At 45.6% G+C, this 24,746-nt stretch overlaps 1 protein-coding gene across 5 annotated transcripts in view; it reads right to left on the bottom strand.

Moving 5' to 3' along the window:
- CUL1 (cullin 1) overlaps nt 1-24,746 on the bottom strand; it is a 182,431-nt gene that overhangs the window by 80,068 nt on the left and 77,617 nt on the right. Inside the window, exon 1 of one of the 5 annotated variants that reach the window (XM_055591219.1) lies at nt 9,443-9,466. The exons of 1 other annotated variant lie outside the window; for it this stretch is intronic. The gene's annotated coding sequence lies outside the window, so the exon portion shown is untranslated. Of the gene's footprint in view, nt 1-8,595; nt 8,762-8,874; nt 9,011-9,101; nt 9,241-9,442; nt 9,467-24,746 lie in introns of those variants that run through there. 3 more of the 5 variants (XM_055591218.1, XM_055591216.1, XM_055591214.1) reach the window with 3 other exon arrangements.

Below are 24,746 nucleotides of genomic sequence, written 5' to 3'. Positions count from 1 at the left end.
TGAAACCAGGCAATCTTAAGGGAGATGAACCCTGAATATTCACTGGAAGGACTGATGCTGAAGCTGAACCTCCAATACTTTGGTCATCTGATGCAAACGGCTGACTCATTGGAAAAGTCCCTGATGCTGGGAAAGATTGAGGGCAGAAGGAGAAAAGGGCGTCAGGGGATGAGATGGCTGGACAACATCACCGATGCAATGAACATGAACTTCGGGAAACTCCGGGAGATGGTGAGGGACAGGGAGGCCTGGCGTGCTGCAATCCGTGGGGTCGCAAAGAATTGGACACAACTGGGTGACTGAATACCACCACCACCACCTTATATATGTACACAGACTCTGTGATGGATATGTATTTCCTATAAAATAGATGTCTCTCTATAAGGCCAGCAATGTTCATTAGCATATTAAAAGCCCCTCAGTATCCAACCTATCATTTCCTAAATGCATTTACTCACAGACCTTCCCTTCTATAGGCCTTCCAGGTGGCACTAGTCATAAAGAACCTGCCTGCCAATATAGGAGACGCAGGTTCGATCCTTGGGTCGGGAAGACCCCCGGAGGAGGGCACAGCAACCCACTCCAGTATTCTTGCCTGGAGAATCCCATGGACAGAGGAGCCTGGTGGGCTGCCGTCCATGGGGCTGCAAAAGAGTTGGACACGACTAAAGTGCACAGACACTTCGCTTCCATTCCAATATCTTACATGTCACAGAACATGGATGGGCGAACACCGCTCTAAAATAAATGACAGAGAATGCAGGGAGTGGTAAAGCTGACTTGCTTTATTATAAAAGCAGGGACTGAACAATGCTTCAGAGTATCAAGTGATACATGCATGACAGGCTTCACCATAAATGTCCAGTTAAATCGCAGATGTTCAGAAACACAACACAACCCCCTGCCCCGGACAGAGGCACCAACACACAGGACACCTGCAAAGGGGCCACTGAGGAGTGACTCCTGTGAAACTGTGCACCAGGCCACGCCCTCTCCAGCATTTGGGTCCCCTGTGGGGAGGCAGTCCTTACCCTCTGGTTTCGGGAGCCTCTATCTGATGTAGGTAAAGTGAGTCGCTCAGTCGTGTCTGACTCTTTGTGACCCCATGGACTGTAGCCCGCCAGGCTTCTCTGCCCATGGGATTCTCCAGGCAAGAATACTGGAGTGGGTACCTGTTCCTTTATCCCGAGGATCTTCCCAACCCAGGGATCAAACCTGGGTCTCCTGCATTGCAGACAAGATTCTTTACCTTCTGAACCATGACCGACTAGCAAACCATTCCTACATCGAGTGGCCAAGGCTACCTTTACCTTGGGAAGTGAAAGACTTATGTCCATAATGAGGTGTCTACCAGCAAAAAGCAGAAAACTGTGTGTGTGTGGGGGGGGGGGTGGGCAGGGAGGGAGCGGGGAGCAGTTTCAAAGCTGCCAGAGGGGTCCAGCCCCAGTCTCTGGCACATTCTACGTGCTGAGGAATGGTGGTTATTACTGCATTGCAAGATGATCCGCTAAGACAGGAGTGGTGCACTCAGAAGAAACCAATCTCTGGCTTTTTTCTTTCCTACCCTCCCCCAAACCGAAGCCCGCCAGTTCCCAAAGTGTGGTAAAGCGCTTCCAGCCTTTATGTCTGGGACGCCACTCAGGGCTGAACTGCGTTCCCTGGTTTCTCAGCCTCATCCCCACCTCAAACCTTTCCCTCCAGTCCGTCTAGAGCAGGCCTCCCTGCCTCCTGCAGGAGGGCCTCCGGGCTCTCTGGCCTCTCCCCCACGTCCTGACTTTCAGATGCTTCCTCGGCACGCTTAACTATGTTAGCTACTTGGGGACACGTTTCTGTGCACCTGTTCTCTCAGGCGGCCAACAGCATTCCTAGTTTGTGTCATTCAGAATACATTTCTTAATCACGAATAACGTTTTAATATTCCAAGCCATGGCATAAAGTGTGTCAAGAGAATTTGTTTTTTCTAATCTGTAGCAAATGCACCTTCTTAGGCATGATGACATTAGCTTTCAACATCCATCTACTACGGCAGGAGTTGTGAAGTCCACAAAAAAAGGATAGGAAGGTCACACTTCCACACTGAAGACAATTCGTTAGTATATAATCCAGTTACAACTCAACAAAATTCCAAAACATAAATGGATTTCACGAGATTAAAACAGTTTCACGGAGGGCATGGAGTATGAGGGGATCCAGAGAAGCTGAAGGATGACGATGGGAGGATGAGCCCTGCAGGGAGAACCAACGGTCAGTTATCTCACCCTTAACCCTTCGCGCCAACACACCTGCAAAGGGACCTGCTGCAAGGAAAGCAGAAACCCAAGTGATCCAGCACTGAGTGAGTGAGCAGAAACATCACTGCTTCTATTGTCTTTTGTCTTCATAAGCTAATCCACTGCATTATAAATACATGTGCACTGTAGAAAAATATAAGCCAAAAGAATAAACTAAAAATAACCCATAATTCCACTACTCAGAGATAATCACTATAAACATTTTGGCTTATTAAAAAAAGTACATACACACTAAAAAAAGAAAATTTTAGACATTACATATATTGTTCTATAGCATGTTTTGGTCTCACTGAAAACAGAATTACAGAAATGCAAAGATTCATCTAAAAATGCTGAGATCATAACCCTTAACAGCAAAACGTGAAAACAAATATTCAATAGGAAGGCATTAAATAGTGTACCCGTGGCAGAATATTAACCCATCATTTTTTTATTTTCTTAGAGTGAATCCCTAAAAGTAGATTAGATATTTATATTTCAAAGTGCATACACACACACACACACATACACACATTTACATGGTTCTTGCAGAAAAATTATTCTTTTTCAGACGATGACTAGATGGACTCATTTCTTCATATCCTCACCAGAAGTGGCTTATTTTTCCTCACCAGAAGTGGCTTATTTTTCCTCACCAGAAGTGGCTTATTTTTCAATCTATGCCAAAATTTAAAACAAACAGTATCTCACTGATTTGCTTTCCCATAAGTACTACTAGTAAAGCTGAATTTTTGTTTCTTGACCCTTCTTCAAAAAAAAATTAACAGTTTGCTCATTTCCTCCCATAGTGGCGAAGGAGGTGGAAGGGTATCTTTATCTTAGTTCTATAAGCCGTCTTTTTTTAGTAAAGAAAGCAAATTTACCTGAAAGGTACACTACTTCTTTCCATTTGTCATTTACTTTTTAATTTTGTTTGCGGCATTTTAACATACAGAAGTTTAATTATTCTCAAGTAATCAATGGAGACTTTTCCTTCACAGTTCCTACTTTTGGGGTTATATGCTGAGAGGACTGCTCCATCCTGAGATCAATTGCATTATCTTTTGGTCCTTAAAAATCTGGGTTGCGGGGGACACTTTAATAGCACACAAGTTCTCCATCCTAAAATCACAACCATTTTTATTACTTTAAATATTTTCAGCAGTACACACACACACATTCTAAGCACACATTTCATACAATCTGTTTTTCAAAGTATTCTCTGCCATAGGCCTTTTTAAAAAAAATCACAGCTTACTAGATCTGAACAGTCTTCAATGGTTTTATAAGGCCAGTGAGTCACATCTCACCCCACTTCACGACAGTCCCAAAGTCCAGAGCTGTTTACCTCGTCCCGCAAGTGTCCACTCTCCTTTAACGTCCCCCAGTTACTAAAACACTAAGAAGAATAAGTTCATTCTTGGTAGGCAACCCAGTTCTGCATAATGAATTCTGTCCTAATTATCAATAGGAAGATATCAATCTTGAGAGCATTTCTACCTTGTTTCCTTCTTCTCTTCTACTTTCATATAAATCAGAGCACCTGGGTAAAAGCTGGAGCCCTGGAGTCACCCTCATTTTAACTCAGGCCTGGCCACCGAAGAATTGATGCTTTTGAACTGTGGTGTTGGAGAAGAGTCTTGAGAGTCCCTTGGACTGAAAGGAAATCCAACCGGTCCATCCTAAAGGAAATCAGTCCTGAATATTCACTGGAAGGACTGATGATGAAATTGAAACTCCAGTACTTTGGCCACCTGACGTGAAGAACTGACTCATCTGAAAAGACCCTGATGCTGGGAAAGATTAGAAGGCAGGAGGAGAAGAGGATGACAGAGGATGAGATGGTTGGATGGCATCACTGACTCAACGGACATGAGTATGAGTAAACTCCAGGAGTTGGTGATGGACAGGGAGGCCTGCTGTGCTGCAGTCCACGGGGTTGCAAAGAGTCGGACACGACTGAGCAACTGAACTGAACTGAACTGGCCACTGAGTAGGCCTGACCTTAACCACCCAAGGCCTCAGCTTCTTCCCCAAAAGACTGTCAGGGGATTAAATAACAGCAGCTCTAACCTGAGGGGCTCCGTCAAGATGTGAAAGTGTTAGTCGTTCAGTCATTTCCAACTCTGGGACCCCGTGGACTGTAGCCTGCCAGGCTCCTCCATCCATGGGATTCTCCAGGCAAGAAGACTGGAATGGGCTGCCGTTTTCTTCTCCAGGGGATCTTCCTGACCCAGGGATCAAACACAGGTCTCCTGCATGGCAGGCGGATTCTTTGCTGCCTGAGCCACCAGGGAAGCCCCCAGATGTGAAGCGGGGAGGATGTTCAGGAACAAAGTGCGAGTCACTGGAGCTAACTCACGCACCTGCACAAGGGCCACGCGCCTGTCACAAGGCCCCACGCCTACAAGAGGCTGCCCAGTGGGGAAAGAGACCACAAGTCCAGGCCACGGTGAGGTGCTCCAGCAGGGACCGGGCGGGGCCTCAGGGACCCCAGGAAAGGCTCCCCCAAGATGGCGCATCAGGATCTGAGTGGAGCCTGCTGGGTGACGGGGAGGGGACATGGTACTGGAGGCCGAAAGAGAGCCAGAGGGCAGCAGGGCCACTTCTGGGAAAGGGGGCTGCCACGACGGGGGAAAAAGCAAAGACTCCACTCACCTGATCCAAGGGTCCCAAGGACCAAGCCTGGGCGTCACAACCCTGCTTTCAAACACGAAGAAGGGTACGCTTTATGGGGCAGTCCAAATGTTGTGAACATTAAAAGCTATGGCATTCCCATGGAATCCACACACTTTGAACGCCTGAAGAAAACTGAAGTCAACTGAAAACCATCTCACTTTATAAACGAGAAGTAAGATGTTTTCCACCTCTAGATCCAACGACATCCTACATCTTCTCAAGCAACACGTTCTATACTCAAGCAGAAAGAAATAAAGCAGATGTTTTTTCTAGAAGCTATATTCTTGTGCATAAAAATTTTTAAAGCCACCAAACACCACAATAATCCTGTTTATAGTGTGCATTATTAAATGGACAGATTACAAAGCTTAAAATCCTTAGTAATAAACTTAAGGTTTTATTTAAGTTTATTCCTCATTTCACATTCGTGTCTCAGTTTTAAGAGGCAAATGAAGGAAAACAATTTGTTGAGAAACTACTCAATAGCACCCCACCAACACACACACACACACACACACACAAGAACAAGATAAACTTCAAATGGGTCCTTAAAAACATTACATTCTTTTCTCAGGTATAACTAAAAGCTCAAAATTCATTCTGAGTCTGGACAGTTTATTCCGGACTCAATTGCTGAGGCCCATGGCCTTGGAACCTATGGAGGGCTGAAATACCAAAAAATAAAACACAAACACACTCCTTTAATTTTTGGCACCCTGATTTTCAACTTGAAGGAGAGCAAGTAACTACTCTTCAATCTAAAGCCCGTTCGTTTGAGTTTTCCTTGCAGAAAGAAAGGCATACTATGCTTGCTGGGCAAACCGGGAGTGAACTCCTGATCAAAAGGCACTCAGGGACTCAAGAAAGGTCTCTCCTGTGAGAAAGGTCACTGGGCCTCCAGTACCCAGAGTCCTCTTAACAGGGAGGAGTATCAACCAACCAAAGGATTTCACCTCAAAGCTAAGGTGGCAACATTTAACCTGAGGCAAAGACCTCAATCTTGTTTAAACACACACACACACACACACACACACACACAAATTTTAAACATCTGTACTTAAAACTAGTTTTGAGGAAAAAGAAGGAAATTGAAGTTTCACAAGTTGCTTTCTTGGCACCCTTCTGATCTTTCAGAGCCGAAGAAAGCCTAAGCATTTTTCCGTCAAGCTCTGTGTTAGTTCCCGGGGATGCGGTAGGAACAATTTATTAAAAAAGCTCACACTCTACATTAGTGCGGTGACTGCTTCTGTAGCCAAAATCTGAGGTGTTCAGACACTGGGTGTAAATCAGAATTATTCCAGATTTCTTCATTCAAAAAGCAAATGAAGTACCCCTGACCAAGTTCTATGCTCCTCTGTGGATGCAAAAAATAAAGAATATGTCCTGCCTTCAAGAATTCAGTCTGTAAAGTATGGGAAGTAAGGCTGCATTGACAACCCAGACTAAGCTAATTATCTCTAGAGCATAATAATCAGTAAGAGACAAAGGAGTCAACATATCCATAATATATGTACATTAGAGCTATGAATCAACAAGAGCTGTAACATCTAAGGAAACTGCAGGACATTACCAGGTATCACCAGGCTGTTAGCTACCCATGTGGTGGGTGTACAGTAGGAAAGGGGGGCCTGCCTTCAAGGACATGAATCAGTGGCCCTAAGAGTTGCTGCTCTTGTCACTCAGTCGTGTCCGACTCTTTGCAACCCCGTGGACTGCAGCATGCCAGGCTTCCCTGTCCTTCACTATCTCCCAGAGTTTGCTCAAATTCATGTCCACTGAGTTGGTGATGAGAGGATACTATGAACTGGTGAAAAACCCTAATACTACAGCTAAAGGGTTTTTTTTTCCCTTTTGTTAAAATAAGTTTTTAAAAGATGATTCCAATGACAAAAAAAGTTAAATATTTTTAGAGAGTATTTCAGCCAACCCTCTAGAGCTTAATGAGCACTCTCTCTAGAAACCTCCAAAAATGGGCATAATAGAGTTAAAGCAAGCTAGTCTCCTGCATGCTGTATGCATGCCTCGGAATTTGAAATGCGTTGCAACTATTTCGACTTAACCAGGGAAAGCAACAGAACTTTTAAGTAAATTTTTCCCCAATACCCAAGGACACTTTTAGATCAAGAGAACATTAGGTCCAAATTTTTTAGATAAATTTTTTTTTCTTAAACAATGATCCCTATTTTTTCTACACAATTCATAAACGCTGTAGGATTTCAGAAAACCAGGTAAGACAGGGTGGCCACAAAATGAAGCGTTAAACTTACACCTGGCCATGCTTTTGCAGACTGCTAAAGCTATGCTGAGGTCTAGAAGCTGGGGGCTTCAAGTAAAAGTGAATTTCAGTCCCTTCTGTCACTCCGATGAGTGCATTTCCAAAACTGCGTGACCCCTGACTCCACTAACTTGGACTGTTTTAATGCCACTGCGCGAAGAGCAATTACACAGAGCAAATAAACACTTAACTGCAATTCCTCATTTGCACCCCCACCACTAACTCCAGCTGCGAACTGTGAGCAACGACAGTGATCCAATCCGAAAAGAGGATCCTATTTTTGGCAGAGAGCTAGCTAAAGGGAGAAAACCCTCAACTTTGGAGGATTAGGCTCAAGAAACGTTCACCATGCGTTTCTCCCCGGAACCACCAGCACACCGGGGGCCGGGAGGGGCGCGCGGGGCGACCCCTGCACGCGGCCGGCCGGCACCCGGGTTACCTGCGGGGTCAGCGCGCGCTCCCGCCGGGTGCAGGGCCGGGGGCGCGCCGAGGCGGCGGCGCAGGCCCGGCCCGACTCGCGGGCGCTCGGCGGGCGCCGCGGAGGGGGGCGGGGGGGGCGCTCCGTCCGGTTCGGCCGCCGCACTCGCATCCCTGCGCACCGCCCCGGGCCCGCTCCCCGAGGAGAACCGGGCAAAGGGGCGACTGTTACCCAATAATAGCGCCCTACACAGTCGCAACAATGCGGGCGGGGAAACCCGGGAGCCGCGGGGCAGGGAACCGGAAAGCACAGAGAGCTCGGCTCCGCGGCTCCTCCGGCGCGCGAGCCCAGTACTTTACTTGAGAGCACGAGTCGGGGGCAAGCGACGCTCGGGGGAGCGGTGGGTCCCCAGGGGGGGCGAGGGAAAGGGGGCGCGGGTCCGGGCGCCCCGTGGTTGAGGGGGGGTGGTGGTCGCCGCCTGAGGAGAGGTGAGCGCGCGCGCCCGACTGCCCCGGGGGCCGCTCGCCAGCCCGGCCCCGCGGCCCGAGGCGGGTGCGCTGGGAAAGGGGCGGACGCCACCAGGCCGCCGCCTCGGGCGCGATGAATCGGGCATTTTTTTTTTCCCACCCCCAGTGCGTAGTCCGGGCCTGGGCCGCCCCGAGCCCGAGTCCGGGGCCGCGGCCCGGCCAGGCCCGAGCCGGCCGGGGTGACTCAGGGCCAGGCCCAGCGCGGGCGCGCGCGCGCTCCCTCCCCTCCCGCCCCCGGCGCCCTCTGCCCACGAGTGCCCCGGCCCCCGCCGCCATTCCGCCCGGTCGCGGCTCGGCGCCTCAGGCCTCTCGCCCGGCGCCTCAGCTCGGCCGCCGCGGCCCCAGTCACTGCGACACCGCGGCTCCGGGTCGGGCCTGCGCCGCCGCCGCCGCCTCCCCTCAGCCCCGGCGCCGCCGACAACTCACCCGCATTTCCCGGCTGCCTAAATGGCTCCGGCGACGTCTCCACCTGGTCGCTGGGCCCGGCCCCGGTTAAATCCCCGTCCCGCCAAGGTCTCGCCGCGTCCCTCAGCCGCCGGGGCTGCCCCGCCTGGAGCTGCGTGCGACACGGCTCCCGCCTCCTCCTCCTCCTCCTCCCGGCCCGCCCGCCGGCCCTCCTCCCGCCGCCGCCGCCGCCGCCGCCTGCACCACGCAACCTCCGCCCTCTCGCCTTCCCTTCGCCGCTCCCCGCCCTCCCGGCCTCACCGGCTCCGGCTCCCGCGGTGGAGAAGCTGGTGGGGGAGGGCCGGAACGCTCCGCCATCGGCGTCCGGGGCGGGGGAGCCGGGAAACGGTCGCCGCCATCTCCCCACCAGCCCCGCGGAGCGGGAGGGGCCCGGAAAGCTCCCGCCCGCCGTGCCCCGGCCTCGGGTTCTCCCCGCCCCGCCCGCCGCCCCGCGCCGCCGAGGCCCCGCTCGCGGGGCTGCTCTCTACCTGTAAGCCCCCGCGGGGCCCTGGCCATGGACGCCGCACCCTCCCCGGACAGGCGCACCGGATCCTCCTCCAGGTTTTACAGCCTCCCTGGCCTTGGGGGCCGCCTCTGAGGACCCGGCTTCCCGCCACTTTGGGCCGAACGAGGAGGGGGTGGGGGTGGTCACCTTCCTAGGTCGGGGCCCCAGTCTGAGGAGAAACCGGCCCGAAACACCCCGGAGCAGACGGTCTCACACGCCCGCCCTCCCCCGCTCCTGCGCGCACACACACCCTGAACCGACACGGATCACAACTACACCCCCTGGATCTACCTCCCCGGCCGGGAGGATAACCAAAAGCCATACCCCGACCGGCTGATAAAAAGTCAGAGATGGGCGAGTGGCCCTGAAAGGCAGGCGCAGCAGACTCCAGAGAAACGTGCCGTCCGTTCTCGTCCATTCTCTGAACCCCAGGACACCTGCGGCCTCGTGGATCGGCACCTCAAAGTCCCAGCTCCTCGGCGCCTCTCTGTCTCTCTAAAATCGGTTCGGAGATCAAACCAAATTAGCTTACCTCTTCAAACTCTTTAACCCACTCTTTTTTGAACAGACGTCGACAGACACTTTACCATTAATCTCTGTAAAGATAAATGAAGAATGAAATTGAAGGTCTTACATATATGGATGGGATGAGGTATGACTATTGAATAGGACTGTTTTCACCAGCGCTGCGGAGTTGTTCGTCACATTCATCTGAAATTAACTCACAAGTGGGTACCTGAAATACAAATTTGGGCGGTGCAAATGGCCACCTGGCTTCCTATGGGGACACAGGTGAGCAAGCTTGGACTTGGAGGGGCTTCTGCTCTAATCCCATGGTCCATGAACAATTCAGCATGGAAGGATCTCAGGTTATCTGGGCCAAAGACTTGAAGAGTGTAACTTCCTGTTTTGCTCCAAAACTAAAACATTAAGTATCACCTTGGAGTGGAAATGTTAGGCCCAGAGCCTAGGGCTATTCCCACAGCCCTCACTGTTTCCTGAGGAATATGGGTGCCTCTTAGAAGTATCTAAGACATATTTGTATATGCGGTTCCTCCTATTGAAATGTGGCCTTTTGTCAACAACTCTTTATCTTTGAAAGTATAGCATTTGTCTGTACCTGTCACCAGAGTATGTGATCTCTCAGCCTATTTAAGGATTTTTAAATTCGTGCTTTATATCCTCAATGGACATGAGTTGGAGCAGACTCTGGGAGATGGTGAAGGACAGAGAAGCCTGGTGTGCTGCAGTCCATGCGGCTGCAAAGAGATGGACAGGACTGAGCGATTGAACAGCAACAAATATCCTATACTTCTGAATATTCAAAAGAAGCTTAGATGTATTTAACTTTCTCATGGGCACATGGGAGAATTGAAGGTAAAAATGGAAGGCTTGTATATATATGTACACATATATGGGAGACTGCACATATATGGTTTCTCTGAGACCCTCACTTCTGTGTGCTTTCCTCAGAGGACAGGTTAGCTCATCTCCTGTTTCTCTAATCTGTCCTCTCCCATCTCATTATCCAATATGGTCGTCCTGTCTGTGACTCCCCACAGCTAACACGGAGCTGAGTGGGTCAACTTTCCCTTTGCTGTTTGTTTCTTCCAATGTCTGTTTTTCCTTAATGGGAGGTTTAGTTCATCTCTACTTTCCTCTCCACTTCTCATTGCCTCAGTTCCTGGTTCTTAATTTCTTCCAGCCTTTATTCTCCACTCATCTGCACTATTATTCTTAGCTCTAAGGCTACACCATTGACTTTTATGTCCACTTCATAACCAGGTTGCATCTGTACCACTTCTGCTCTGCACAGGTAACCTTGCCTCCTACCTAACCATTTATTCTCTTTCCACTCCAGAACTTGTCCATCTTCTCCCCGATCTCAGCAAAACTGATGTTGTCCTCCTGTCAGATGACCCAGCATTTGGAGGGGCAATTAACTTATAGATGTTAGAATCAAAATCCAAAATAGTCTGACTAGAATATTAGATCAAAACCTAGGATAAAATATAACTTTGCAAACCTAAAACAATATGATGAAGTTCAAAAAGCCCACATTTTAAATTTAAGCAGACCTCAGTTTATATTCAAACTCAAACCACCATCTTGTGTCTTGGTTAAGCCAACTTCTATGGGGATTAAAATACTTACCTCATTAGGTTGTGAAGAGTAATTCCTTCATAATCACAGCATACTTCCTGAAACAGTGTTAGTCCCTTTCTTTCCTTGTCTTCTGTACAGCCCTATTTGGTTGTTGGTAATGCTGACATTTTCTAAGTCATCAGTTCAGTTCAGTTGCTCATTTGTGTCCAACTCTGCAACCCCATGGTTTCAAAGTCATACAGTCCTGAAAACGGTATACTGACCTGTGAACCTTGCATCCCAGAGCTAGTCACCATCCTAAAGAAATCTTTTGTCTATTTGGCTCAGTCTGGGGACACACAGTATCATCATCACACTCACTTTCCAAAGAAAAACTTAAGACTCCAATAGTAGGCAGTTTGCCCCGAATCACAGCTTAATCGGTGGCGTAACCTGACACAGTGACTCCCAAGTGCGAGTCGATCCATTCCTTTACTACGATGTTTCCCCACACCTGTATCGTTCGTTTAACCTTCTGAATGGTTTTCCTGGTTCTCATCTCTGCTGTGTCCTTCCAACCTGCACAGTGACTGAGCCCCATTGGTTCATTCCAAACTGATTCCTTCATCAGTGAATCTTTATACTTTCAAACTTTTCAGTGGCTCCCCACTGTTTATAGGGTTCAGTCCAAACTCTGACCTCGTGCCTAAAGTTGACCATAATCTTGTCCTAACTTACTTTTGCAAATTTTTTCTAGCTATTTCCCAAAAGGAACTCTCAACTTCATCCCATCCTATTAAACCTACTGTTGGCCCACAAATACCTGCCTTGAATCACCATTTGTGAATGTTTCCTTCCCTTTGTTCCTGAAACAAACAGAAATGGTCCCTCATCCTTTCCTTCATCTGCAAATCACCCTCCCTTTTTCATGTCCAGCTCACATCCGCTTCGGAAGCCTACTTTGTAGAAGCCTACTTTGCACATTCTGCACAGGGTTTTGTGATCTCTCCAATTGCCGACCTCTTTATGTACGCAGTTAAAGGAGGTAGTCCTTGGTCAGACGTTATTCCCACCAGGCCCCTCAGTATTGTGCCTGAACAACAGGGGACAGTGGTCCAAAATAGCTGTTTACTAATCAAATCTGAAAGGGTACCATGTCACCTGATGACCCTGATAAGCTATTGTTTCTAAGACGTGAGTAAGGAACTAGCCATCCAGAGCAAATTAAATTCATTAAACGAGAGAGTTCCCAAACCTGTCTTAGCCTCAGAATCACCTGGGGATTTGAACACTGATTCCAGGGCCCATTCCAGACCTACCGAGTCAAAACTGGGCGGGAAGGGGGAAGGGATGAAATCTGAAACTCCGAGTTTATTTATATCATGGCTTTACTACTTATTATCTGAGGAACTCTGAGCAAGTTGCTTAACCTCTGTGTGCCGTCCCCTGTGAACTGGGGGTGATAATAGTATCTCATATGAGTTCTTATGAACATAACAACTTAAACATGAACTTTCCTGCTGGTGGCTCAGCGGTAAAAAATCCGCTTGCAATGCAGGAGATAAGGTTTGATCCCTGGGTCGGGAAGATGCCTTAGAGAAGGAAGTGGCAACCCATTCCAGTGTTCTTGTCTGGGAAATCCCATGGACAGAGGAGCCTGGTGGGTACAGTCCATGGGGTCTCAAGAGTCAGACACGACTTAGGACTAAAGCACCGCCACCAATGATGATGCCGCTGATCTGATTATCCAGGGCCAATCTGGTGACCTGAATTTGGGAACCACTGATTTAATGGACTACTCCTTCCTGTGTTAAAGTTTCAAATGTTATGATCTTAAAACTTGTGGTATTAGCATTGTTGACATATTACATAAGTCTTACTTGTTTTGAAATCATGTACTTCAAAGAAGAGGAGCTAAGTAATCAGATTTTTCAATTAAATTTGCCTATTTAATCCAAATCATAAAATATACTTTATGCATGCTTAAAAAAAAAACAAAAACAACAACTAGTTTCTCTTAGGAAAATAACCCATAGCTAAATAGAGTAATCCAACCAGCTTAACATTCGAAGGAAGCAATCAGGAAAGATACGAAATAATACATGATTTCTTCTATTTTTTTCTTCTATTTATGATAATGAGTCAAATTCTTTTTGAAGAAGTAGGTTTTTAATCTTCAGCTTCAATTCATTAGAAAAAATTCATAGCTCATGTTAGTCCACCAAATTCCAAACAATATTTTAATGATATTAAATGTAACTAGCCATAAAAATAGGAAGCAAAAATTTACTTAACCAAAGTCACAAAGTAAATATGTCTGAATGGGGAATACAGAATGGGTAGCCCCACCTTCTCAACTCTTGACTGATAAATGGCCTATACAAACAAATACACAAAGGCCTTATTTTTATTGTCTGTAATTCCACCAAAAATTCCTAGTATCCTCTCTTAAAGACTCACAGAGCTCTGGGATGGTAGCAGGGCTTAAAAGTGATTCACACTTCAGTACTAACTAGTTCAATCAGATGGCCTTTCTAACCTGCGTAGGGTAACAGCTACAGAAAGGAAGATTTGGGACATGTTAAGTTTTGGGGAAAGATGGTGCTTCAGGGCAGGCTGAAGGCCTTGGGGTCAGAGGTTCTGGTGAGAAGAGCCATAAGCAGAAGAAGGGACTGAGGAAAGGAGATGGAGGGACATATAAAGTCTAATCTGTTCAAGTCCAGGTTTTGCACGTTGAGAAGACCTAAGCCTCTTGTTTTGAGGACCCATAAGACAGAAAAAACTGTTGTAAGACAGTCATGAACCAAATAGGCTTTTGAGTTTTGGGGACCTGAACACCATGGTAACATTCGATCAGGTTGGGCCATATGGAATTGCAACTCATTTTCTAATGATTCAACCTTGTGTCTATGAGGAAATTATTGGATTCCAGAAAATTGCCCTAAAATCTCTTCTTCCAAGAAAATTTGTCTGACCTTACACACGCCAACCAAGCCCCACACCCACCTGGGGATCAGGTGCCTGCTTTTTGTGATTCTTTTATACCATGTATTAATACTTACTTACTAAAGAGTGTCTAATTGCATTATAATTTTCCTTTCTTTATTTCCCACTCTCATAGGTTATAAGCTTCTTGAATACAGAGAAGGTGTTTTTTTATTACTATATGTACAGTATTTATCATAGTTCCTGGTACATAGTCTATTGAAGAAATTGTTAAAACCCAACTCATGGATTAGTGGGGATTGTTTACACTATGAAACCCAGTGATGCCACTTTCCTGCTCAAAAGTCTTTAATAATTCCCTATATCCTACAAAAAGAATGACAAACACATCATTCCTAGCATTAAAACACCCTCCATACCTCAGCTTCAATGGACTTATTCCTACTCATCTCTCAGGTTTCTTACACATATCAAGCCAGATCCAAACTGGACTCCTGAACAGCCTCTGTGTTTCCTCTTCTAATCACACTTTCTGTATCAGTTATTCTTCCCCAATCACTGCTCACTTCAAGGTAGCACAGCGGTAAGGAATCCACCTGCCGGGCAGGAGACACAAGAGACGCAGGTTTGATCCTTGGTTTGGGAAGATCCCCTGGAGGAGGAAATAAATGGTAACCCACTGCAGTATTCTTGCCTGGAAAATCCCATGGACAGAGGAGCCTGGCGGGCTACAGTCCATGGGGTCACAAAGAGTTGGACACGACTGAGCTCAGCACAGACGAGAGAATCACTGCTCACCCCAGTACAGTTCATTCTTCTGGGTCTACCTTAAATGGAATTTCCTCAGTGAAACCTTTCTTTTCCTCTGCCTAATATAAATTTCAACTCCATCACCCCTCCTCCCCACCCCACCCCCCCGCCCTGCACACACTCACTGGGTGAGCTTCTAGAAGACATTCTTACACAAGTTTGTGATACAGGACTGTATTTGTCAAGGTTCCCCAGAGAAACAGAAGCAATAGGAGATAACGCCAAAGATGCAGATACATAGAAGCGGAACCAACAGGAGATACATATATATATAAAATTCGATCCCTCAGGTATATTTATTCTGCCTTCTTTTTCACCTCCATGTCCACTAGTTCATTAAACCCTATCCACTGAAGACCTGTATTAGCTTTCATTTGCGCTGCTGCAATGGCCTTCTGCTGGTCTTCCTACCTCCTGTCTCCTAATTCATCCTCCACGTAGCCATGGGGTTGTGTTCCCCACCACCACCCCAGAATACGATAGTGACTGCCTCAAGAAGCAGAAGAGCGTGGGCTCTGGAGTGAGATGATCTGAGTTGACTCCACCACTTAACGGCTGTTGGACCCTGCAAAAGTTATTTCACCGGCCTCTGCCTCAACTTCTTCACCTGTAAAATGGGAACAGTGCACACTGTATAGGCTGGTTTTTAAAGGTGGGCTGTAGCATTTCATGGTGTTGGATGCCTGACACACAGAAAGCATTTGGCATATTATTGTCATTATCCAACAAAAAACTCTCAGCGGTTTCACATCCCTTAGAAAGACACTCGATGATAATGTTCACAGCGTGACCCCTGCCTCCCTTCCCAATATCCCTTCCAGCCACATCTCTTCCTGGACCTTGGGTTGCAGCCACAGTGACAACCAGGGGGGTCCCCCCCAGGAAGTGTGGGGATTCCTGGTAGAGACCTCTGTTGAGAATGTCCTCCTTTTGCTTTTTCCCTGAGTCATTCTCCGGACCCCTAATCCCATGTCATCTTTTCTATGAAGTTTCCTCTGCCTCTTCTTACTCTTACTGTGTCCTGATATTTTTGCATAAATGCTGGCCAGAAGTCCTCTGAGAAATTCCCTTTCACCTTGAACTTTCTTTTTCAATTGCCAAAAATGGGGTTTCCAATTTAGAGCCACTATTCGTGTATGTCGCAAAGAATCAGACACGACCGAGCGACTTCACTTCACTTCACTTCATTCTTGTATGTAATGTAATACATGTAAAGTATATCTTGGATTATTCCAAGTTTTTATTGGCATAAATTGGAGAGGACATTCTCACTGTGAATGATGAAGTGTGTTTTCCAGGTCATACCACATTTGTGCCAAGAAAAACTTTATAGCCCTTCAACACTATTTGTTTATGATACATTTTTAAAGATGAGCAATACTATTTTGAGAATGTGTACAGAGAATTGAAGAAATTCCAATGACCTTAGAGCTAGGTTTTCTTGGTCTGAAAGGTCATTTGCTTTATGACTCAACATTCACTTTGGGGATAAAAAAGAAATGAACATTAAAGGAGACTGCAGGCTGGAGTTCTCAATGAACAGATAATAATCAAAAAAGATATACTACCATTTTGTGACAAATTATTTTACTTCCCACTCCATTAATTTTTTTCCTGTGGAAGAGAAGTGAAGTAAGCTCTCTCAAATTTGCAGAATTTCTCTGTTTGAAAAAAAATGTATCTAATTTTTTAATTTAATTTTTTAAAAAAATGTATGTAATTAAATAAAAAATTTAATTCAGACGTGGAATCTAGATAAGGAGCTCCTGGCTAGCTTTGAGAGCAGAATAAATTCAGGAACCAAACGCTTTTTTGTACAATGAGAGTTACATTTTATTTTTGCTGATAATGTCCCAGAAACTGAAGTCAGTGTCATCAGCCACTGTTCCACCCCAGCAGCGACAAGGCTATTGGCGGGTGTTTGGCTTTTCTATCAACGCCATCCGCGTTCAAGCCTGCTGCTGTGAGCTTAAGCAGTTCAGAGTACCAAGATGAGAAAAAGAATTACAGCCCCTCCCGCCCTCCTGGCTTCCCCAGAACTTGGTAGGCGAGTAAGAGACAGAAGACAGATGGGAAACCAGCTACTAAATATCCCAAGGAAGCTTTCAGACCTCCTCCTGCGTGGGAAGCTAGTCCCTCTTTCTCATTCTTTTGTCAATGATATTTTCTTTCTCCCTTTCAGCCACCCTGACCTTTTACTTAAAGATTGGAACTAGGCAAATATCCAGCAATCCGGTTCCCTTATCGTTGTTAAGGTTGCTGACTTACTCGCCTTTAAATTAGACCACATTACCTGGACCATGCAAAATGATTTATACTCTGAACATGCCAGCAAGGCCACGTGGAAGAAATGGGCACTGGAGTAGAATTTACTTTGAACCACAGACGCTTAAGTCTTCCTGATAGAATTAGGCGAGGAGACGTAAAGAGCAGGTATAAACACACTCGAATGGTCAAAAATATTGTGATTTTTGAAACCCTGGGGTATCAAGAGTTGGGGAAAATAAAGCATTGACTGTGATTGTGTTTCTGGAGTGAGCACTTCATAAGCCATTTGCTAATTGACCTACTTTCCCCTCCTGCAGCTACAATGCCACAGCTCAGACTTGGGCCACAGGGTGGCTCTTATCTTGCACTGAGTGGGGTCAGCCCCACTAGCTGCTGCAAGGAGCCTCTCCAGCTCCACCCTTGGTCTGAGAACGACTATGGGAAGGAGCAAGGAAGAGACACCTGTGGGGAAAAGGCAGACTCAGGTGCCCAGGCCTGGCCTGACAGCAGACAGAAGGGGGGCGCGCACAGAAGGGGTCACACGTAACTCCCTCTCGCTCCCCTGCAGCAGGAGCAGACGGGGCGTCTTGCGTGATGGCCCCTGGCCAAACAATCCCATCTTTCTGGACGTCCAGAGCTCACACCTGTGAGCATTCTCTGCACCTCTTCCCAGGACCAGCATTTTCTAGCTGTGAGCTATTTGGGAACAGCGCTCTGTCCCCACTACACTGGTTTCCATAATTTGTCCCCAATCTCCCTTTCCAGGCTCACTCCCCACTTTGCACTGGGCCACTCACAGTGTCAACATTCTTTGCACTTTCCTTCCTTCTGGTAGTGGTTGGTGATGGTTTAGTCGCTAAGTTGTGTCTGACTCTTGCGACCCCGTTGTAGCCCACCAGGCTTCTCTGTCCATAGAATTTACCAGGCAAGAATACTGGACTGGATTGCCATTTCCTTCTCCAATGGATCTTCCCGACCCAGGGATTGAACCCGGGTCTCCTGCATTGTAGGCACATTGTTTACTGACTGAACCACCAGGGAAACCCTTCCTTCCTTCTGGCTTTTGCTGATTCTATCTTAGATGCTCTTCTCACTCTTGGGTCCATCTGTCACAATCCTACTGACTTGTCTTTTGATTCCTAGCTTGGTTCTCACTTCATCACACTTTCCAGGTTTCCTTGGCTGAAATCAATCTCGTTGTCCTTTGTATTCTCATAGTATTTTGTTTGGACCTCTAAGGTAAGCACAGATTCTTATGGTCTGTATTACTGCTGCATTCAATTCTAGGCTTCTTGTCTTTTCATCCTCTTGTCTTTCACAAAGCAAATGGTTTTCATGTTGATGATATGCAGTTGATCCGATTTCCTCTTGTGCATGGTGCTTTTGAGGTCAAGTCGAGGAACCCTTCAGTCCTAGATCCTGAAGATTTTCTCCTATGGTAAAATAAAGATTCTTGATCGTATTTTAGAGACAGGGAAAACGATGTTAAATATAATGGAAATACTGTAGAAGAAAAATTATTATGTTCACATTAATTAGGATTTCTTGCTGTTTAGAGAAAAGAAATGGTTGAGGCTATATGCATGTGAAAAAACAGGGATAAAACTAAGTGCATTTTTTTAGCCAAAACATTTGAGTATGGAATAGTTATTGCAAGAAAAGCATGACATCAAATCAGAACTCAATGAATACTTTTTAGTAATAGAAACTGGGGACTTAGACAGACATAAAAAAATGCAAAAAAAATTGTTCTAAAGAAGGATTTCTCAAGAATTTCTTTAGCCTGGGTTTAAAGTTCTCAAAACTTTTACCTTATATATATATACACACACTTAACACACAGGGAGTTCAATATGGTAATGAATAATATTAAAACATTTTCAATTGCAACTATAATGGATAATCAGTATGTTAGGGTGCTGCTCATTACATAAAGTATATTAAGGTTATTTTCAATAAGCTTATCTGAAAGTAGCACTTGGTTGAGAGATGAATTTTCTGAGTATATCAGTTTTTTATCCTGACTGATAGTCTCAAAGAAAATAATAAGATGCAAAAAGTTTTCCTTCTTTGTCTAATTTTAAAGTCTGCAATGATATGGGTTCTACCGAAATCAGCTGTCATTCTTTAAAACATGTTATTCACATAGGTAAAACTGTACAATATTTTATGTGCTATATCTCACTTCTCTCCACCCAAAGAGATGGCAACTTCTGAACTGTAGTCATCTCTGAAGGTAATATTCCATGTGGTAGCTTTAATATATGTCCATAAAGGTTTTGTGCTCGTCCCATTAAGTGAAAGTGAAAGTCGCTCAGTCGTGTTGGACTCTTTTCGACCCCATGGACTATGCATTCCTGGAATTCTCTAGGCCAGAATACTGGAGTGGGTACCCTTTTCTTTCTCCAGGGAATCTTCCCAACCCAGGGATCGAACCCAGGTCTCCCTCATTGCAGGCAGATCCAGTACCAGCTGAGCCACAAAGGAAGCCTCTCCCATTAAGAGGTGGGGTCAAATTCCTCTCCCCGGAATGTGTGCTGAACTCAGTGACTCGCTTCTAATAAACAGATTAACTGGGAAGTGATGATACGAGACCTAGTTGTGAAAGATGCTGTGTTCTTCCTTGTTCCCTCTCGTGGACAGCTTACTCTGCGGAGAGGCAGCTGCCACGTTGCAAGGAAATCTCCTTGAGTGAGAAACTGAGGCCTCCTGCCAATAGCCATGTGAGTTCACCATCTCTGAGGGCATCCTCCAACCCCAATCAAGCCTTCAGATGACTGCAGCCTCAGCTGACCTCCTGACTGGAACCACACAACAGACCCTGAACCACAGCCACTCAGCTAAGCCACTCTTCAATTCCTGCCCCGAAGAAAATCTGACATATATTTTTTTTTATTATGCTGTGAGATTAGGGTCAAAGTTTCTTTTTATTCCACAAGTATGTCCAACTCTGTGAGCACTATTCATTGAACAATTATCCTATCTCCACTGAATTGCCTTGGGGCCTTTGTCAAAGATCAGTTGGTCAGTGGGATTTACCCCAGGAATGCCAGAATATGTCAACATAAGAACATCAATCAGTGTAGTACACCACAGTGATAGAATGAAGGGAAAAAAAAATGATCATCTGTACGTCACACCATACACACAAGATGAGGAAAAGCATTTGACAAATTCCAGTACCTTTTATGATTAAAAAAAAAAACTCATAAACTAGAAATAAACAGGATAAAGCCCATATATTAAAAGCCCACAGCTAACACACCCAGTGGGGTTTCCCTGGTGGCTCAGTGGTAAAGAATCCACCTGCTAATGCAGGAGCCGCAGGAGACCTGGGTTGGGAAGATCCCCTGAAAAAGGAAATGGCAACCCACTCCAGTATTCTTGCCTGGGAAATCCTAAGGACAGAGGAGCCTGAGGGGCTACAGTCCATGGGGGTCGCAAAGAGTGGGACATGATTTAGTGAATTAACAACAACATAGTCAATGGAGAAAGACTGAAAGCTTTTCTCCCCAAATCAGGAACAAGACAAGGATGCCCACTCTCACCACTTCCATTCAACACAGTACTGGAAATTTTAGCCAAGAGAAGTCAGACAATAAGAGAAATAAATACCTCCAAACTGGAAATAAAGAAGTAAAGCTATCTCCCTTCAAGGATGGCATGATGTTATATGTAGAAACCCTAAGGAATCCACAAAAAAAAGCTTTAGAGCTAATAAATGAAGTTGACAAATTTTAAGGATATAAAATCAATGTGCAAAAATCAGTTGTACTTCAACATACTAACAGTGAACAATCCGGAAAAGGAAATTCAGAAAACATGTCAATTCATAAATCCATGTTTATCCTCCTGCCAATATAACACTGAATTAATTGATGTACCTTTACGGAAAGATTTGCAATCAGGTAGTGTAAGTCTTTCAACTTTGTTCTTTCCGAAAATCATTCTGGTGATCTGAGACCTTTTATGTTTCCTTATAGATTTTAGAATCAGTTTGTCAATTTCTATAAGAAAGCCTGCTGGGATTTTGACTGGGATATCTTCTCTATCTCTTGAACCTGATTCTCTCCATCTCAACCCCACTTACCCCCCTAACACATGACAGGGTGAACAAGAGTCTGTTAACTGGTATGCATGCATGATTAGTCACTTCAGTCGTGTCTGACTCTTTGTGACCCCTTAGATTGTAGCCTTCCAGGCACCTCTGTCCAAGGAATTTCCCAGGCAAGAATACTGGAATGGTTTGCCATTTTGTCTTCCGGAGTATCAACCCAACCCAGAGATCAAACCTGTGTCTCCTGCATTGGCTGGCAGATTCTTTACCACTGATCCACCTGAGAAACCCTCTATTAACTGGGAGGAGGGATAAATTAGGGGTTTGGGATTAATATATATTAATTAATATACATTAATTAATATACTAAGATATAAAATAGATAATAAGGATCTGTTGTATAGCATAGGGAACTATCCTTAATATTTTGTAATAACCTGTAAGGGAAAAGAATCTTAAATATATAATACATATAGCTGAATCATTTTGCTGTATACCTGAAACTTACATAACATTGTAAATCAACTCTACTTCAATTAAAAAAAAAAAAAGACTCTACTAACTGCTCCCTCTGTTTCACTTTGCCACTTCCTCAATCTGTTATTCACACTGCAACTGAACTGGTGTTTTCGAAACATGTATCTGATCATGCCACCATCTTCAAATATATCCCATTATTCTCAGAATAAACACTAACCTCTTACATGGCCTATAAGCAGGTGTCGTATTCAAAATAGTCTAAATAGGGACTTCCCTGGCGGTCCAGTGGCTAAAACTCCGCACTCCCAACGCAGGTGGCCTCGGTTTAATCCCTGGTCAGGGAACTGGATACCACACGGCACAGCTAAGAGTTTGCAAAGAGCAATGAAAGGTTCTGCATCCGCAATCATAGATCAAAGATCCTGCATGCTACAACTAAAAGACAGGGCGCATCCAAAAAAAAACAAAACAAAACTAAGTATTTAGCAACCAACACTATGCAGGTACCGACCGTCAGAACAGACGCCAGCATCTTGGAGTGGTACTTTCAAAATCTGCCCTCCTTGCCCTCTTCTGCCAGATATCACTGTCTTGGCTGCTAGCTCATGGGGAAGCCCAGAAGAGGGACTGGGCAGCTGGACTGGGGATGAGAGGGTGAGGGGACGAGGGGAGTTTAGTATAGGAGCTATTTACTATATGCTCCAGAGGAATGTTGGGCTTTTCTGGTGACTCAGACTTAGAATCTGCACAAAATGTAGGAGACCTGGGTTCGATCCCTGGGTCAGGAAGATCCCCTAGAGGAGGGAATGGCAACCCACTCCAGTATTCATGCCTGGAGAATCCCATGGACAGAGAAGCCTGGTGGGCCACAGTCCATGGGGTCTCAAAGAGTCAGACACGACAGCGACTAACAGTTTCACACTTTTCAGAAGAGTGTTACGTTGGAGCAGATTGCCTGAACACCAGGCCTGCTTCCAGGGCCTTCTGTGGCCTGGCGTCTACCCACTCTTCTGGTTTTATCTCCCGCCCTCCCTGCTTGAGTCACACTGTCTTCTTTGAGTTCCTTGAAAATACCTACCACGCTGCCACCCCAGAGCCCCCGGGCATTGTTCCCTCTGTGAACATCCTTCTTGCCTCCCTCACTTAGCAAACTCTTATCCCTGCTCTCTGTCTCGACTCTTTAACTCGGATGCCTCAGGAAGCTGCTCTGACCTCCCTGGAGAGGTGAGACTCCCCAGTAATTGTCCCTCGTGGCACCATGTTCTTCCCTGTGCTTGAAGTCGTCACACTTGAAGTTATAAATATCTTTACCTGATTACTCAGTTAACCCTCTCTCCTAAGCTCCAAGAGGGCAGGGATCATGTCTTCTTTCCCCTACCATCATGTCCACAGCCCCAACCCAGTGCCTGGTGCCTACTGGGTGCCAGGTGACTGATAAATATTTGACAAAAAAATGAATGAAAAACCCAACTCAGGGGATTCCCTGATGCTCCAGTGGTTAAGACTCTGTGCTTCCACTGCAGAGGGCACAGGTTTGATTCCTGATTGGGAACTAAGATCCTGCATACTGGACAGCCAAAAACCCAACTCAGAGGAAAATAAATATCATAGGATATCATTTATATGCAGAATAAAAAAAAGATACAAATGAATTTATTTACAAAACATAAACAGACTTACAGACATAGAAAACAAACTTATGGTGACCCAAGGGAAAAAAGGGGGAAGAATAAATTGGGAGTTTGGTATTAACAGATATGCACTGCTCTATATAAAACAGATAAACAGTAAGGACCTACTGGGACTTCCCTGGCAGTCCAGTGGTTAAGAATCCACCTTCTAATGCAGGGGATGCAGGTTTGATCCCTGGCCGGGGAACTAAGATCCCATGTGCCTCAGGGCAACTAAGCCTGTGCACCACAACTAGAGAGAAGCCCACATGTCTCATGCAAGAGCCTGCATGCTGCAACTAAGACCCAACACAGCCAGATAAAGACACATATAAAGACCAAAACAAACAAAAAAACCCTAGAACCTACTGTATAGCACCGAAAACTGTACTCAATATCTTGTAATAACATAATAAAAAAGCATATAGAAAAGAATTTGCATATATATATATATAAAACTGCATCACTTTGCTATATACCTGGTCCTTGTAAATCAACTGCAGCCATGAAATTAAAAGACGCTTACTCCTTGGAAGAAAAGCTATGACCAACCGAGACAGCATATTAAAAAGCAGAGACATTACTTTGCCAACAAAGGTCCCTCTAGTCAAAGCTATGGTTTTTCTAGTAGTCATGTATGGCTGTGAGAGTTGGATCATAAAGAAAGCTGAGCACTGAAGAATTGATGCTTTTGAACTGTGGTGTTGGAGAAGACTCTTGAGAGTCCCTTGGACTGCAAGGAGATCCAACCAGTCCATCCTAAAGGAGATCAGTCCTCAATATTCATTGGAAGGACTGATGCTGAAGCTGAACCTCCAATACTTTGGCCACCTCATGCGAAGAACTGACTTATTGGAAAAGACCCTGATGCTGGGAAAGATTGAAGGCGGGAGGAGAAGGGGACAACAGAGGATGAGATGCTAGGATGGCATCACTGATTCAATGGACATGAGTTTGAGTAAACTCCAGGAGTTGTTGATGGACAGGGAGGCCTGGCATGCTGCAGTCTGTGAGGTCGCAAAGAGTCAAACATGACTGAGCGACTGAACTGAACTGACTGAACTGTAAATCAACTATGCTTCAATAAGGTAATAAGAATAGTAATAAGAAAAGCCAAACTCAGTTCCTCTCCTCTCAAACCTCTTCTTTCTGAGTTTCCCATTTTGGCTGATGGCATATCTACCTAGTTGCCATAGCAAAGGACTGGGAAACCATCCTAGATTCCTTCTTTATTCCATCATTAAGATGGGCGTCAGATCCTATTGGTTCTACCTTCTGAAATCTGTTGCTACCTCAGCTCATTTCTTGTTTG

This window comes from Bubalus kerabau, chromosome 8, assembly GCF_029407905.1.
Source record: "Bubalus kerabau isolate K-KA32 ecotype Philippines breed swamp buffalo chromosome 8, PCC_UOA_SB_1v2, whole genome shotgun sequence".
In the NCBI taxonomy this organism is placed as follows: Eukaryota; Metazoa; Chordata; class Mammalia; order Artiodactyla; family Bovidae; genus Bubalus; species Bubalus kerabau.
The sequence above is the reverse complement of the archived record's forward strand: the minus strand, read 5'-3'. Positions and strand labels throughout refer to the sequence as shown.